General features: G+C 49.8%; 1 protein-coding gene across 2 annotated transcripts in view; it reads right to left on the bottom strand.

The window, feature by feature from the left end:
- Positions 1-11,522: 11,522 nt before the first annotated feature.
- The window catches only part of ZWILCH (zwilch kinetochore protein), a 69,836-nt gene continuing 63,253 nt past the window's right edge, over positions 11,523-18,105 (bottom strand). For both annotated transcript variants that reach the window (XM_063716014.1, XM_063716021.1), the window contains one exon: positions 11,523-11,657. The gene's annotated coding sequence lies outside the window, so the exon portion shown is untranslated. The remainder of the gene's footprint in view (positions 11,658-18,105) is intronic.

Genomic DNA, 18,105 nt, shown 5'->3' with positions numbered 1-18,105 from the left:
TCCACCACCACACCCAGCTAATTTTTGTATTTTTAGTAGAGACAGGGTTTCACCGTGTTGGCCAGGCTGGTCTCGGACTCCTGACCTCAGGTGATCTGCCCACCTTGGCCTCCCAAAGTGCTGGGATTACAGGTATGAGCCAACGTACCTGGCCAACCCTTACTTTTATTTCCTCTGGTAGCTTGAGCCTAGAGGGGAAGGGTGTTGCCCTGGGGTATCCACAGCAGCCTGAGGAAAGACCACAGTAAGATCCCAAGGAACTGCATAGACCCGGTACAGATAACATCAGGATTGATGCTGGGTGGATACCGCTTGCTGTGTTTTTTCTTGTTCATATTGGTATAAGTCTTAGTCTGCTGTGTGTTGCTGTAACAGAATATCTGAGAACAGGTAATTTATAACAAATGAATCTATTTCACATGGTTCTGGAGGCTGGGAAGTCCTAGATCAAGGGGCTGGTATCTAGTGAGACCTTGACTTAGCCCTCCGTGCTGCCTCATCACATAGGGGAAGGCGAAAGAGTGAAAGACCATGTGTGCACACAACAGAAAGCAAGCACACACACGAGAGAGAACAAGAAGCAGCTGAATTCACTTTTATAACAAACCTACTCTTGAAATAACAACATCAATCCACTCATGAGGGCAGGTTCTTCGTGACCTGATTAACTTTTAAAGGTCTCCCCTCTCCACGTTGCTGTATTGGGGATTAAGTTTCCAACACACAAACTTTGGGGGACACATTCAAACCATAGCAGTGTTATTCGGAAACTTTGTTTTCATACTGTTAGAAAAAGCAAATATGTGTATTTTGTTAGATAGCAATATTTTCAGTTTTTTAAAAAAAAGATGTACAATTATAGGATCAAAAAAATAAGTAGGAACACTGTAATGTTAGAATTAAGTTTAATGTTAGGGCCAGGTGCGGTGGCTCATGCCTGTGATCCCAGCACTTTGGGAGGCCAAGGCAGGTGGATCACTTGAGGCCAGGGATTGAAGACTAGCCTGGCCAACATGGTGAAGCCCTGTCTCTACTTAAAAATACAAAAGTGAGCCAGGTGTGGTGGCAGGCTCTTGTAGTCCCAGGACTTGGGAGGCTGAGGCAGGAGAATCGCTTGAACCCGGGAGGCAGAGGTTGCAGTGAGCTGAGATTGTGCCACTGCACTCCAGCCTGGGCAACAGAGTGAGACTCCACCTCAAGAAAAAGAAAAAAAAAAAAAAACCTAAGTTTAATGTTAGAACTAAGTTGGAGAGAAACTCCATTTTCAGTAGAAGCAGGTTTAGGTTATTCAGACCCATCTTCCTACAGAAAGCAACCTTTAAAACTTGCCAAAATATTTCAATTCATCTTAAAAGCATCAAAGATCTAAGAAGATATGAAGAAATTGCCTGGCCAGTGAGCCCAGCATTGGAAGCCACTTTGGCCATGGTAGAGTTTGCCTACCTTGAGAAGCTGAGCAGAGCCTGTGAGTGTCTTGAGGGCACGAAGGAACAGAACTTGCAGTGGGGAAATTACCCCACACTTGGGGCTGGGAAACCCAAAGGACTTAAATTTTAAGAGTAAGGGTGGGCTGGGCGCGGTGGCTCACACCTGTAATCCCAGCACTTTGGGAGGCCGAGGCGGGCAGATCACGAGGTCAGGAGATCGAGACCATCCTGGCTAACATGGCGAAACCCCGTCTCTACTAAAAATACAAAAAATTAGCCGGGTGTGGTGGCAGGCACCTGTAGTCCCAGTTATCCCAGTTACTCTGGAGTCTGAGGCAGGACAATGGCATGAACCTGGGAGGCAGAGCTTGCAGTGAGCCGAGATTGTGCCACTGCACTCCAGCCTGAGCGACAGAGTGAGACTCTGTCTCAAAAAAAAAAAAAAAAAAGAGTAAGAGTGACCAGAAGCAAACTGGCCCTTTCAAGTACTATGCTCTGGCTTTGAATTACCAGGGTAAGTCAGAAAGTCTTAACCCTTGAAAACTAATTAAGGTGACCTTGGATTACTAGTTCCTCCACATACCTGGCAGAAGCTAACTAAAGTCCTATATGAAGGAACGTGACATCATTTAGGCCTAAAGTAATTTCTAAGATAATGTCTGAAACAAATGTCCATCTGACATCAATATAACCAGGCCAGGCGTGGCAGCTTATGCCTGTAATTCCAGCACTCAGGGTGGGCAAGGCAGGCAGATCAGTTGAGCTCAGGAGTTCAAGACCAGCCTGGGCAACATGATGAAACCCCATCTTTACAAAAAATACAAAAATTAGCCAGGCATGTTCCCATGTGCCTGTAGTCCCAGCTATTCAGAAAGGTGAGGTGCAAGGATTGCTTGAGCCCTGGAGGTCGAGGCTGCAGTGAGCCATAATCGTGTCACTGCACCCCAGCCTGGGAAACAGAGTGAGACCCTATCTCAGAAAAAAAAAAAAAAAAAAAGATAACTGGGCACACAAGGTGACAAGACAATATAACAAAGGGCCAGCTGAAACAATAGATATAAAAAACAGACCCATGAGAAACTCATATTACACTATAAAACAAATATGCTTGTTATTTTTCATAAATGGAATCATACAGTATGTGCTGTTATGTTTACTCAAGGGAAAGGCTCTGGAAGAGAGTGCTGGCCCCTGGACGTTGGCCTCTTGCCTGACCCCTCTCCTCCATTCACGACTCACACTCTGAGTCTGTTTTCATGCTGCTGATAAAGGCATACCCGAGGCTGGGAAGAAAAGGAGGTTTAATTGGACTTACAGTTCCACATGGCTGGGGAGGTCTCATAATCATGGCAGAGGGCGAAACGCACTTCTTACATGGCGGCAGCAAGAGAGAATGAGGAAGAAGCAAAAGCGGAAACCCCTGATAAACCCATCAGATATCGTGAGACTTATTCACTATCCCGAGAATAGCACGGGAAAGACCAGCTCCCATAATTCAATTACCTCCTCCTGGGTCCCTCCCACAACACGTGGGAATTCTGGGAGATACAATTCAAGTTGAGATTTGAATGGGGACACGGCCAAACCATATCATTCGCCCCCGGCCCCTCCAAATCTATGTCTTCACATTTGAAAACCAATCATGCCTTTCCAACAGTCCCCCAAAGTCTGAATTCATTTCAGCATTAACCCAGAAGTCCACAGTTCAAAGTCTCATCTGAGACAAGGCAAGTCCCTTCCATCTATGAGCCTGTAAAATCAAAAGCAAGCTAGTTACTTCCTAGATATGAGGGTGGGGCGGACAGGCATTGGGTAAATACAGCCATTCCAAATGGGTGAAATTGGCCAAAACAAGGGGGTTACAGGGCCCAGGCAAGTCTGAGATCCAGCAGGGCAGTCAAATTTTAAAGCTCCAAAATTATCTCCTTTGACTCAAAGTCTCACATTCAGGTCACATTGATGCAAGAGGTGGGTTCCCATGGTCTTGGGCAGCTCCGCCCAAGGGGGCTGAGCCTGGAGTGATCCGCTGTTCTCACCTTGAATTTCCCGCTCAGTGTGGGGCACTTTGGAGGAAGGCCACAGTGGGGCCAGTACACAGCCTTGCTCATGCCCATCAGCACGCTTGTCAATGTCCGCTGCTGGCATCTTGACCTGGGCTCTACTGGCTGAGGAAAGCCTGAGGGTACCCCACTTCTGCCCAAGCCCTCCCATGGGTGGACATAAGATTTATTACATTACCATTTACATGTTTCGATGTGCCTGAACACACCAGGATCTCCACTGTTTCCAGCAACTGTGGAAAGTAGGCATCATTAGCCCCCTTTGGCAGGGAGAGACTTGGACTTAGGGAGATGAATGACCAGCCCAGTCATTCTCAAGCTTGGCTGCACTTTGAAATCACCTGGGGAATCTTTAAACATTTAATCTGAAGCACCGTGCGTGGAACCCAGGTGTCAGTAGTTTTTAAAGCACCCCAGGTGATGTTAATTTACAACCAAAATCAAGACCCACCAGACAGTCCCAGGCCCACAGCCAGTGGGGAGCAGAGTCTACTCGAGAATTCCAAATCTTAAGGCAGTGTGAAGAACGGGGGAGAGGTTCTTGGACCACTGACTGTCTGGAGTCCCACAGTGTGGGAAGACGGAGCCCCACAGGCCAGTCCTGGCTTCTGCGGAGCCAACCTCTTCTCTCCTTGTCCTTCCCTGACTCCAGAACTTGAGCCCAGGCAGCCAAAGCCCAGGGGGACAATGGGTGACTCAGATGCTTCCTGTTTTCTTGGCCACAGTGGCAGGGGGATGGAAACAGCCCAGGCTGGGGTTCATGGCCTAATAGAGGGGCCTGGAGAGAGGCAGGAGGAATGAACAGGGTAGAGCCACAGAGGGCAGTTTTCTGGCCTCAAGGAATGGAGACAAGTGTGGTTTGTTTGGTGGCCAGGTCAACAACAAAGGGAAAAAAGAAGAATTTGAAGCTAGCTTTCTTTCCTTTCTTTTTCTCTTTTTGAGACAGCGTCTCTTTCACTCACCCAGGCTGGAGTACAGTGGTGCCATCTCGGCTCACGGCATCCTCAAACTCCCAGGCTCAGGTGATCCTCCTGCCTCAGCCTCCCAAGTAGTTGGAACCACAGGTGCTCGCCACCACGCTTGGCTAATTTTTTGTAGAGACAGAGTTTTGCCATGTTACTCAGGCTGGTCTTAAACTCCTGAGCTCGAGTGATCCTCCTGCCTCAGCCTCCCAAAGTGCTGAGATTACAGGTGTGAGCAACCGCATCCAGCTGAGATCTCTTGACATATAACACATGATTTTCTGAGTCCTCAGGGGTTGAAGAAGAGGCCTGAGGTTCTGCTTTGGTTCAGGCAAAGCAGACAAGCTGGGAGGCTGTGTGGGTCACGGGGAAGAACTCTACTCAGGGAGGCAAAGGACCTGGGCTATTTTGTGCCTGCCCTACCATGAATTACTCTGTTACCCTGAGTAAGCCCCTGGCATCTCTTAGCCTCTGCTTTCTGTCCTATGAAATGGGAAGGGGCTGGCATAAGCTGAGCTCTGAGATTGTGAGAAAACCCTTAACCTGTCCCAGTCCTACAGAGCACTGTGAGGCCTCCAAGAGACTTCATTTACATAGTTCTGATTCCGGGTCTGACAATAACACTGAGAGGTGAGCAGGAAAAGCACTATCATTACCCGATTGCTATGGGAAACATCAATGAACAGAAAGCCTAAGAAAGGTGCTGGCCAGGCCAGGCGCAGTGGCTCACGCCTGTAATCCCAGCACTTTGGGAGGCTGAGGTGGGCGGATCACCTGAGGTCAGGAGTTTGAGACCAGCCTGGCCAACATGGTGAAACCCCGTCTCTACTAAAAATACAAAAAATTTACCAGGCGTGGTGGTGCACGCCTGTAATCCCAGCTAGTCGAGAGGCCGAGGCAGGAGAATCACTTGAACCCGGGAGGCAGAGGTTGCAGTGAGCTGAGATCACCCCATTGCACCTCTAGCTTGGGTAACAAGAGTAAGACTCCATCTCAAAAAAAAAAGAAAAGAAAGGTGCTGGCCAACAGTGCCCAGAAATGGGGACCCATATGCTTCTGGTGGCCCACCTTGGTCAAGTTCCCTTCCTTGGAGGACAGCAATTTGGAGATATTTGTAAAAAATCATACATGTTAGAGTGTTGGCTTCAATCTTCTCCCTGCTGGAGTTACCCTTGGATAATAATCCTAAATTCAGAAAAAGCTTTTTAGACAAAGAAGATGTACTCTAAAGTGAATTTTGAACCGGGTGTGGTGGCTCATTCCTGCAATCCCAACACTTTGGGAGGCTGAGGCTGGAGGACTGCTTGAGTTCATGAGTTTAAGACCAGCCTGGGCAACATGATAAGACCTGTAGTCCCATCTACTCAAGAGGCTGAGGTGGGAGGATGGCTTGAGCCTGGGAGGTTGAGGCTGTGGTGAGCCATGATCACACCACTGCACTCCAGCCTGGGAGACAAGAGTGAGACCCTGTATCAAAATAAAAATTTTTTTAAAAAGTTGAATTTTGTAATAATGGAAAGGTAAACAGCTCCCATGTCCAGCCATAGGAAAAGGTACCCATGGAATGTGTATTAGCTACCTGCTGCTGAGTAACAAGTTACCCTCAAACTTACTGCCGTAAATAGCAAGCACCTACTCTCATAGTTCCCATAGGGCAGGAACACCAGCATGCCTTAACTGGGTGCCTCTGGCTCAGGGCCTGTCACAAGGCTGCAATCCAGGTCTCTACTGGGGCTGTGACCATCTCAAAGCTTGACTAGAAGAAGGTCCACTTCCAAGCTCACTCACAAGTCTGTGGCCCAGGTCCTTGGCTCTGGGCTGGAGACATCAGTTCCTCAGTGTGTGGGCCCCTCCACGGGGCAGCTCACAATGTGGCAGCTAGCTTCCCTCAGGGCGAGCAAGACAGCAAGAGGGAGCAAGCAACGTGGAAGGCACCCAGTCCTTTGTAACCAGATCTTGGAAGTGACAACCCTTCATTTTGGCTCACTTCTATTCCTCGGAAGTGAGTCACTAGGTCTAGCCACATTCAAACGGAGAGGATTACACAGGGCATGAATACCAGGAAGTGGGGGCTTTCCTAGAGGCTAACCACCATGTGATGTATGTGATCTTTTTTTTTTTTTTTGAGACAGGATCTAGAGTGCAGTGGTGTGATTACAGCTCAATATAGCCTCGACTACCGGGGCTCAAGCGATCCTCCTACCTCAGTCTCCCGAGTAGCTAGATGCATGATGCATGCATGCCACCACAGCCGGCTAATTTTTTTAATCATTATTATTTGTAGAGACCAGGTCTCCCTATGCTGCCCAGGCTGGTCTTGAACTCCTGGACTCAAGCAATCCTCCTACCTCAGCCTCCCAAAGTGCTGGGATGACAGGCATGAGCCACCGTGTCTGGCCTATGACCTTAAGTTAAATGAAGACAACAGGATGCAAAACTGCTAACACAGGGTGATCACATCTGACTTAAGAATACAATAGGGAAAAAGATGGGAAGAAATTTGTTAAAAACACCTGTGTGGGGTCGGGGAGCAGCGGGAGGGAAAGCATCAGGAAAAATAGCTAACGCATGCTGGGCTGAATTCTTAGGTGATGGGTTGATAGCTGCAGCAAATCACCGTAGCATACATTTACCTATGGAACAAACCTGCACATCCTGCACATGTACCCTGGAACTTAAAATAAACAAATACTAAAATACCTGAAGAGGAAAAACCAAAACAGAACACCTATCCACATCTAAAAAGCAAACAGGAGGCTGGGTGTGATGGCTCATGCCAATAATCCTAGCACTTTGGGAGGCCGAGGCAGGCAGATCATGAGGTCAATAGATTGAGACCATCCTGGTCAAGATGGTGAAACCCCATCTCTACTAAAAATACAAAAATTAGCTGGGCATGGTGGCACGCACCTGTAGTCCCAGCTACTTGGGAGGCTGAGGCAGGAGAATCGCTTGAACCCAGGAGACGGAGGTTGCAGTGAGCCAAGATCGTGCCACTGCACTCCAGCCTGGGTGACAGAGCAAGACTGTCTCAGAAAAAACAAACAAACAAAAACAAGCAAACAAAAAAACGCTAACAGGGTCTGGATGATAAAGTATCTTTGTAAATTAGGTTTCTTGCTTTTCTATATAGAGCCAAGGGGCTGGGTAGGAAGGAATCCAGCTCCTGCTTTCCGTGCTGGACCCAGTCTAAGCAGTAAGAACCTGTAAGTTCCCGTGTTGGGACAGCCTCAGAGGATGCATGGGAGGCACATCCTACCCACCTCTGACCTTATTGCATATTCCTGGGTTTGTTGGAGCTGAGTGGGTGGCTCCAATAGAGTTGGATCCTCAGAATCACTGTTGATTTGGTGTAGAGGAGGTGGCCCAGGAAAGGGAAAGTAGCTGGCATGGTGGAAAGCATCTCAAAGCTGCAGTCTCAGACCTTGGGCCTGCCAGTTACATGAACGTGGGCCTCATTCAGACCTCAGTTTCCTTATCCACAGAATGGGATAAAGATAACTAATATTGCTGGGTGTGGTGGCTCACACCTGTGATCTCAGCACTTTGGGAGGCTGAGGTGGTCAGATCACTTGAGGTCAGGAGTTCGAGACCAGCCTGGCCAACATGTGAAACCCCATCTCTACTAAAAATACAAAATTAGCCAGGCGTGGTGGCGCACAGTGTAGGCCTAGCTACTCAGGAGGCTGAGGCAGGAGAATCAGTTGAACCTGTGAGGTGGAGGTTACAGTGAGCCAAGACTGCACCACTGCACTCCAGCCTGGGCAACAAGAACAAGACTCTGTCTCAAAAAAAAAAAAGATAAGTAATATCACATGGGGTTAAATGGGATTGATTGTGCACAGAAATAGAAATATACTCAGTACGCTGTAAAGCTCTGGACCGGTGATGTTTTCTTCAGGAGTTAACCGGAGCAAATATACCTCAGTATTGCCTCTGAGCTCTCAGCAGGAGTCAGCCCTCCCCCAGCCACCGGGCAGCAGGCCTTGCTGGCTCCCACGTCCTGAACCATAGTTCCATGATCACCTCTAACTAGGTACATTGGTTAAATGTTTAAGTTGAACATGCTTTGGTTCAAAAGGATGAGGTTACCTCTAATGAAAGACAACATGGCAACATCCACCAAAATCACAGTTTCAGCCAGGCATGGTGGCTCACGCCTGGAATCTCAGCACTTTGGGAGCCGAAGGCAGGCAGATCGCTTGAGGCCAAGAGTTTGAGACAAGCCTGGCCAACAAGGTGAAACTTCATCTCTACTAAAAACACAAAGATTAGCTGGGTGTGGCAGTGCACACCTGTAATCCCAGCTACTCGGTAGGCTGAGGCAGGAGAATCATTTGAACCCAGGAGGCAGAGATGCAGTGAACTGAGATCATGCCACTGCACTCCAGCCTGGGCAACAGAGTGAGACTCTGTCTCAAAAATAAAATAAAATAAAAATCACAAATTCACTTTTAGGAATAAATACACACTCACAGGTGTACATAAGGACACAGGGATATACAGGGAGAGCAAAACATTGTCAAGAAAAAAATATCCATCCACAGGGGGCTGGCTAGATTAGTCATGGAACATCCAAGCCATGGAGTGCTGTGAAGCCCTTAAAAAGAGCGAGGTGGCCGGGCACGATGGCTCACGCCTGGAATCCCAGCACTTTGGGAGGCCGAGGCGGGAGGATGGCTTGAGCCCAGGAGTCCAAGACCAGCCTAGGCAATATACATGAGACTTCATCACTACAAAAAATAAAAAATAAAATTAAAAAAAAGCTGAGCATGGTGAAGAGTGCTTGTGGAGCTACTTGAGAGGCTGAAGTCGGGGGATTGCTTGAGCCCAGGAGTTTGAGGCTGCAGTGAGCTATGATCCTGCCACTGCACTCCAGCCTGGGCGATGGAGCGGGACGCTGTCTCCAAAAATAAGTAAAGAAATAACACCACTTTACCTCGAGGAATGGATTCTAGTTCTGACTGCCTGTGACCCTTGCCCTTTCCGGACCTCAGTTTCCCCACTGGGCACACGGACTGCTCTAGCTGTCCTCTCCCAGGTGGATAAGTGACAGCTCCACCCTCTGGATTCTCCTTCTGTCTCGCCCTCCACCCGCACCACCCCCAGGCCAGGCTCAGCTCTGATGTGAGTGGCAGTTTCCTCAGGACTCATCATCCCCTCCTGCCCCAAACACAAGCTCATAGGTCAACTCTGTTACAAGGCCTTACTGCTCATTGCTCAACAGAACCAGCTTCAGAGACAACCATAGCAAACACAAGGAGCTCTACGAGCCTTAGAAGCATTCATTGTCTCTAAAATGTTGGGTCCCCAGTTAGTATTTCGGAACACTTCTACGGTCATCGCTGGGCCCTCTTGGGCACTTCTTCCTTAGGAAGGAGCCACCCCCATCATCCCTCTCTGAAGAAGGACCCAGGCTCCCTCCTTCCAAGATGGAGCCTCTTCCCAGAGGAGGTGCACTGAGGCCCTCACTCCAAAACCCAGCCTGCTCCTGCCCAGGGGTGATCCTTTGAGCTTGTTCTCACGGCCTCTGTGCGGGGATGGAGGGAAAAGCTCATCATTCATTCACTCATCCTTAAGCAAACAGCAGTACCATGGGCAAAGCCACGGGACTCAATGGAGAATAAAAACAGACAAGGTTAGAAGCTATGAGGAGATGGACTCTTACCAAACAGCCTCCTAAATAAAAGTGAAATGAGGCCTGTGATGGATGCTCTAGAAGACAGGCTCCAGAGAACGTCCTGAGGGAGACAAGCTGAGGGGCTTCTTCCCATCTTCACAGAGACTCTCCTCTCTCCCTACCCCACAGCCTCCTCCTTCCACCCTTCAGAAACTGGAAGCAGAGGACTTGGCTGGGGTCTTCGGCAGCCAGCCATGGGGTTCCCCACAAGTGGAAATGGGGGGAGAAAAATGCAAGGCACGATCCTGAAAATTTCTAGGAGATGAGCTCAGGCCAAAGAGCCCTGGTGGGAGGTGCTGGCTGGGCCAGTTCCAGACCTGTCACCATCATTATTATCGCTTGTTCCCAGCGCCAGCCTCCAGCCCTCCAAGGCCCATATCCAAATCTCTGTCCCTCCCTACACCTCTGCCCTGCAGGGGTCCCAGGCAGCAAGGCCACTGCCATGTGAGATCTTTCAGTTTGGAATTGATGTTTTACTGCCAATGCCAGTGTCTGCACCAAGACAGGAAGTCGTGTGCACGTGTGCGTGTGTGTGTGTGTGTACACATGCATGTTATACACGTAAGTCCATACTCTGTGGATAGGATGTCAATTCATTCCAGATTTACTGGAACAAACTCAATTCCACATAGTTGGACACCACAAACCATGAAAATGTCCAGAAAATTCCAATATGATTATTTCTTTGTGCAGTACTCCTTCAGTTTTGTTCCAAAAAGAAGAAGGATTTGAGAACCAGCTTGCAGAGGTGTATGCATACCTCAGACAGGTTTTAGAATAACAGACAAAAGGAGCAGCCAGGAGGGAGAGTAAGACGTCACACAGAAATGCATAACCCAAGTCCTGTGCGCATGCTGGAGACCGGCCACAAATGCATCTCAGAATTTCCAAGTATCCAAAGCTAAGAGGGAAATAAGATGATACGGATTTCAGTTCTTGAGAACTTTGGGAATTTCCCCCAAAAGTCCTCAGAAAAGAGAGGTGGCGCAATGCAGGATTAGAGGGGAACAGATTCACTTTCCATATCTTAACAGTGGTTTGGTGACACGAGTAACTGCGTTTGAAAAAACTCACAGAATAGCACACTTAAGACTTGTGCCTTTCACTGTAAGCAACTGTTACCTCAAAAAGAAAAGAACCGTAAACAAATACAGTTCATGATGCTGCTACTGAAGTGTTTAGGGCTGAAGTGACCTGCTAAGGGACACGTGGCATGTGATGAAGCAAGTACAGTAACAGGTAGAATCTTGGCCAGGCGCGGTGGCTCATGCCTGTAACCCCAGCACTCTGGGAGGCGAGGTGGGTGGATCACCTGAGGTCAGGAGTTTGACAACGGCCTGGGCAACACGGTGAAACCCTGTCTCTACTAAAAATACAAAAAATTAGCTGAACGTGGTGGCACATGTCTGTAATCCCAGCTACCTGGGGCTGAGGCAGGAGAATTGCTTGAACCCGGGGGGGCAGAGGTTGCAGTGAGCCGAGATCATGCCAACGCACTGCAGCCTGGGCGACAAGAGCGAAACTCCATCTGAAAAATAAAAAAAAAAAGAGCTGATGACATCTCTGAAAAATGTCCCCTTCCCATGGAGCCAGGGCCAGTGTCTGTGTGTTTTTTTTGTTTTTGCTTTTGTTTTTGTTTTGTGTGTGTGTGTGTGTGTGACGAAGTCTTGCTCTGTCGCCCAGGCTGGAGTGCAGTGGCGATCTCGGCTCACTGCAAGCTCCGCCTCCCGGGTTCACGCCATTCTCCTGCAGGCGTGACTACAGGCGCCCACTACCAGGCCCGGCTAATTTTTTTTATTTTTAGTAGAGACAGGGTTTCACCGTGTTAGCCAGGATGGTCTTGATCTCCTGACCTTGTGATCTGCCCACCTCGGCCTCCCAAACTGCTGGGATTATAGGCGTGAGCCACCACGCCCAGCCTCTTTTTTTTTCTTCTTTTTTTTTTTTTTTGGAGACAGGGTCTCACTTTGTCATCCAGGCTGGAGTGCAGTGGCATGATCTCAGCTCACTGCAACCTCTGCCTCCCTGGTTCAAGGAATCCTCCAACCTTGGCCTCCCAAGTAGCTGGGACTACAGGTGCGCGCCACCACCCCCGGCTAATTTTCGTATTTTTTTAAGTAGAGACAGGGTTTCACCATGTTGGCCAGGCTGGTCTCGAACTCCTGACCTCAGGTGATCCGCCCACCTCGGCCTCCCAAAGTGCTAGGATTACAAGCATGAGCCACCACACCCAGCCACAATTCTTTCAATGTTTCTGTATGTTTGGATATTTCATAATAAAAAGTTGAGGGCTCTGAGAAATGGGCTTTGGGAGTTATCATCCACACCCAGAAGACTAAAAGTTGTAAGTTTTGTCCACAGAGTCAGAGCTGGCAGCAGGCCTCAAAACGGCTGAACCCCGGCATGTTTCCCACGGGCAGCGACAGGCTCAGAGGTGCAGAGCTGTGGCTTTAGCAGAGCAGAAGCAGAGAGGCCTGACTCCCCACAGAGCCACAGCCTCCCAGGGTTTTGGTGTCGCCCAGTCAAAACTCTCAGACCATAGAAGTCCTGTGCCAGGCCATCAGGGAGCGTATGCCCTTGAGGCTCTGCGCCCCAGACATAACACCCTTGCAAGTGGCAGCACTGGACTTCAGCCTGGACAGTATGATGGTGTGGATGAGGGATCCTTTACGGGGGCTTTCCTCTGTGCCAGGCACTCTGTGTTACATCTGTCATGTCATTTAATGTTCAAATGACCCTATGTAGGAGATACTATCATCATCCTCTTTTATACATGAAAAACAGGGCCCAAAGAAGGTCAGTAACTTGTTTGTAACCACTCAACTGGCAAATGCTGAACTGGGATTCAGTGTCTTATTTGGCTCGAGTCCTTGACCCTAACCACTGCTCTCTTCCACTCCACCTGCCACCCTCTCTTGTTCCTTCCCCTTTCCTCCTCACCACCCTCACCTTCAGATCCTGTCCAGACAATTCGTCTCTGCTCCACCCTCGGAAGAAAGCTCAGTAGAAATTCTAAGCTTAAGCCCTGTATTAGCTCATTCTCACACTGCTATAAAGAACTGCTGAAGACTTGGCAATTTATAAAGAAAAGAGGTTTAATGGACTCACAGTTCCACATGGCTGGAGAGGCCCTAGGAAACTTACAATCATAGTGGAAGGGGAAGCAAGGTATGTCTTACATGGGCGGCAGGCAAGAGGAACTGTCAGACATGTATAAAACCATCAGATCTTGTGGGAACTCCCTCACTATCATGAGAACAGCATGGGAGACACTACCCCGATGATCCAATCACCTCCCACCAGGTCTCTTGCTCCACACGTGGGGATTATGGGGATTAGAATTCACAATGAGATTTGGGTGGGGACACAAAGCCTAACCATATCAGGCCCAAAGTACTCCTAGTAACCCGTAATCCCCCCCACTCACCCAACTCCAGGCTTTTCAAGACAGCTCTGCACCCTGGGGGTGGGGGTCCTTTCCCCAACACTCCCTGGACCCACACACATGCACACACGGGTACACATGTAGTCAAGCATGCATGCACACACACCATGATCTCCTGTCGGGTCAAGCCAGCCCCACTCTCATCCCTGCAAACCCGCTTCATCCATCCCAGCATTTTCGGGGCTGCCCCTACCAGATTCCCTGCCTACCACAAAATCAAAACCCTGAAAAAAGCCTATCACCTCTTTACTAGAATTCCAGAGCTAAGAAAGACTTCAGACATCTGTAGCCAGCCTCCTCTTCATTACTGAGGAGGAAATGAAGACCCAGCATGGGACAATGGCAGGTCCAATGTCACCCAGCCGGCAGAACTGAACCTTGTCTCCTGCCCCTGATTCTGACCCTGGGGCTTGCTCCCTTAGCTCAGGGCTGGGCAGGGCTGAATTGGGCTGCAGGGCTGGTGGTGTGAAGACTGGGGAGTTTGGGGGTGGGGGACCAAGAGACCCCCTGGAGAAAGACCAGCTCCTAGGGCCAGAGAAGAGAACTGCTGAAGCTGGGCCCAACAGTGTCTACTGGGATGATCCCGAAAGACAGGCTCTCACTTTATCGATGGGAGCCTCAGGCCCATAGAGAGGAAGTGCCTGGCACTGATCCCACAGCCAGTTCCTGGCAAAATGGAGGTGGGACTCAGTTTTCCTGAATCTCCAGTGTCCTCTCACTACCACCCCTCGATTTGCTCCTAATGATCCTGAGGCACAGAGCAGGCTGGGACTTTCCCCAGCATTCACCCTCTCTGTGCTCCCAGAACTGAGGACCAGACCCTTTGCCTTTACAAAGCCTGTCTCTAAAAGTCATAGTGCTCGGGCTACAGCCTGGGGCCCCATCTCTGCAGCCCCCTGCAGGGAAGGAAGAAAAGGAAGCTACAGAGGCCCAAGAGCCACTTAAGGCCTGGCCTCAGGGACTTCGGCCCCACTGCTGAGGGAAAGGTCTTACCCTGGCCAAGCATTGGGAGCCCAGGCCTCAGACAGGACCTAGGCAGCTTCTGGGGAGCATGTATGGAGGAGGGGAAGGCAGGCATGGCTTAGTCTACTTGTGCTGCTATAACAAAATATCTCAGACTGGGTCATTTACAAACCAACAGAAACGTACTTCTCACAGTTCCAGAGTCTGGAAGTCCAAGATGAGGACACCAGCAGGTTTGCGTCTGGTAGGGTCTGCTCTCTGTTTCCAAGGTGGTGCCCTGTGGCTGAGCCCTCGGAGTAGACGAACACTGTGTCCTCACATGGGGGAAGGGACAGAAGGATGAAAGGGGCCCGGCAGGTTCCCTCCAGCCCTTTTATGAGGTCACTAATCCCGTCCATGAAGGCTCCAACTCTTAATACTATCACATCGGTGATTAAGTTTCAACATATGAAATTCGGGGACACATTCAGAGCAGTGCAGGAGCTTATCCACCCTCATTCCAGCCAGAGCCAGGCTTGGAGTCCATGGGAGGAAAACAGGACCTCAGAATGATGGAGGTTCTGTCTGCAGCCAGACCCCAGGCCGACTGACCACAGCCCCTCCAACACAAACACTGGTCCTGGCTCCACGGGAAGGGGCATTTTTCAGAGATGACATCAGCTTTGCTCTTCTTTTCCTTTCTTTTCTTTTCCTTTTCTTTTCTTCTCTTTTCTCTTTCTTTTTTTGAGACGGAGTCTCGCTCTATTGCCCAAGCTGGAGTGCAGTGGTGCTATCTCAGCTCACTGCAAGCTCCGCCTCCCAGGGTCAAACGATTCTCCTGCCTCAGCCTCCCGAGTAGCTGGGACTACAGGCACACGTCACCACGCCTAGCTAATTTTTTGTATTTTTAGTAGAGACGGGGTTTCACTGTATTAGCCAGGATGGTCACGGTCTCCTGACCTCGTGATCCACCCGCCTCGGCCTCCCAAAGTGCTGGGATTACAAGCGTAAGCCATCGCACCTGGCTCTTTTCTTTTCTTTGAGATGGAGTCTCACTCTGTCACCCAGGCTGGAGTGCATTGGCGTGATCTAGGCTCACTGCAACCTCCACCTCCTGGGTTCTAGCCTTCCGAGTAGCTGGGATTGCAGGCATGTGCCACTATGCCCGGGTAATTTTTATATTTATATATATATATATGTATATATATGTGTATATATGTATAGATGTGTGTGTGTGTGTGTGTATATATATATATTTTTTTTTTTTTTTTTTTTTTTGAGACAGAGTTTCGCTCTTTTTGCCCAGGCTGGAGTGCACTAGCATGATCTCGGCTCACCGCAACCTCCACCTCCCGGGTTCAAGCAATTCTCCTGCCTCAGCCTCCCAAGTAGCTGGGATTACAGGCATGCACTACTACACCTGGCTAATTTTGTATTTTTAGTAGAGATGGGGTTTCTCCATGTTGATCAGGCTGGTCTCGAACTCCCGACCTCAGATGATCTGCCCACCTTGGCCTCCCAAAGTTCTGGGATTATAGGTGTGAGCCACTGCGCCTGGCCATTAATTTTTATATTTTTAGTAGAGACGGGATTTCACCATGTTGGCCAGGCTGGTCTCAAACTCCTGACCTCAGGTGATCTGCTCACCTCGGCCTCCCAAAGTGCTGGGATTACAGACGTGAGCCACTGTGCCAGGCTGACATCAGCTCTTAAAGTTGTATGTTTCCTGCCTACCTCAGCCCAGGCAACAGAGTCCCCAGAGCCCACTCGCCTGTCCAGCAGCCTGCTCACCCCTGAGGACACAGCCTTGCCTGGGCACTGCAGGACAGGTGCAAGCAGAGAGAAGATACCAACCTCCCAGGTCCTGAAACACATCTCAGGGCCTTTACTCATGCTGTCCTTCCACCTGTTCCAATGCCTTCCCCATCCTGTGCCTCCATGAACGCCTGGCAAATGTCTCTGCATCCTTCAAGTGTCGTGTCCCTTCGAAGCCAGCTCCACACCCCGAGTCTCTCAGTGTTCCACCCCTCCATCCATGACAGCCCAGCCAATCTGCACCACATCCAGAACCTCCCCCCTTCCCCTCCCTGCTCGCCTCCTGTCCTTATGAGACCCCCAGTTCCAGAGGGGCATAGGCCAAGTCCTATTTTACTCTGGCCAGGGCCTCTTGGGGACTCAGGAAATGTCTCTTGAGGAAAGGCTAGAGGGCAGACAGGTAGGAAATCTGGTCGGGGAAATATCCTTATTGACACACCCCCATCCAATCACTACATTTTTGTAAGGGACCCAGCCCTGGCATCTACTTTGAAAATCACTCCTGCCCCCATGAATGCACCTGGGGAACGTCAGAATTTGGGAATAAAGATCTTAGTGCCTTCACCACAGGCATCCCCAGGGAAAGCCCAAAGGACCTGGCCCCATCCACCACCTGGGCCCCCCAGCAAAGCAGCCTCCCCTAGCTTACCGCCCAGGTGGGTGGTCTAGACCTCCACCCCACCCACCCCCTGGTCTCCCTCAGCAAACCTCCGCACAATTGCTAGGTAGCGAGGCCTGAAGGAGCTCTCTAGTTTCCTCAACCTCAAACGGATCCAGTAATAGCACCACCCTCAGAGCAGGGCCACCACGAGGCCAAGGTCAGTCCAGACGGGGCCGGCTTTTGTCTACACAGCAGTACAAGCCTGCCCTTGCTGAAGCCTGGAACCTCCCCCCCCACTGCAGCCGAAGCTGCGCCTATCGCCTTGTCTCAGGGGTTCATGAATCAATACGTGAAAGCCCCTGGACCTTAGGAAGCACCCAATCAACGTTAGCCATGGTTAGGTTCATTATTGTATTATTTCGATTTTACTCACATTATTGAGCGTCCACTAGGTGGCAGCACTAGAGGACTGCATGCTGATGAACCAGGCTGGCCGGCTCCTGCCTCCCAGGAGCCTACAAGGGGACAGGGGACAGATACATACATAAACAGCTGATGTGGACGTGCAGGGTGGGAGGGGTAAACGCAGGCTGTAGGAAAACCCAGGAACAGCCTGGACAACATAGCAAGACCCTATCTCTACAAAAAATTAGCCACGTGTGGTGGTGGGTGCCTATAGCCCCAGCTACTTGGGGTGCTGAGGTGGATCACTTGAGCCCAGAAGGTCCAGGCTGCAGTGAGCCGTGATCATGCCACTGTTTAAAAGAAAGAGAAAGAAGGAATGAAGGAAGGAAGGGAGGAGAGAGAGAGAGAGAAAGAAAAAGAAAAGAAAGAAAAAGAAAGAAAGAAAACAAAACAAAAAGAAAACAAAATCCAGAGAACCTAGTCTGGCCTGAGGGTGCATGAATCCAGAAAGGCTTCCTGGAGGAGGTGCTACCCATTGAAGACCCAAAGGAAGAGTACAAAGAAATTAACCAACAACAAAGCCGTAAGGCCCAGTTGAGAGCACTGTGGTGAGGGCTCAGCTGAAGGCAGGGAGGCTGGAAATTGAGCTATGTGAAGGAGGCCTTTCTGATGGGGAGGGCACTGCAGGGAAGGGAGCCACAGCAGATGGGGGCAAGAGGTGCTGAGACTACAGGGTGGACTGTTCTAGCAGGTGGTGCTGGTTGAATG

Source organism: Pongo abelii, chromosome 16, assembly GCF_028885655.2.
Source record: "Pongo abelii isolate AG06213 chromosome 16, NHGRI_mPonAbe1-v2.0_pri, whole genome shotgun sequence".
NCBI classification, from domain to species: Eukaryota; Metazoa; Chordata; class Mammalia; order Primates; family Hominidae; genus Pongo; species Pongo abelii.
Note: the sequence above shows the minus strand (reverse complement) of the source record. Positions and strands in the feature narration are given on the sequence as shown.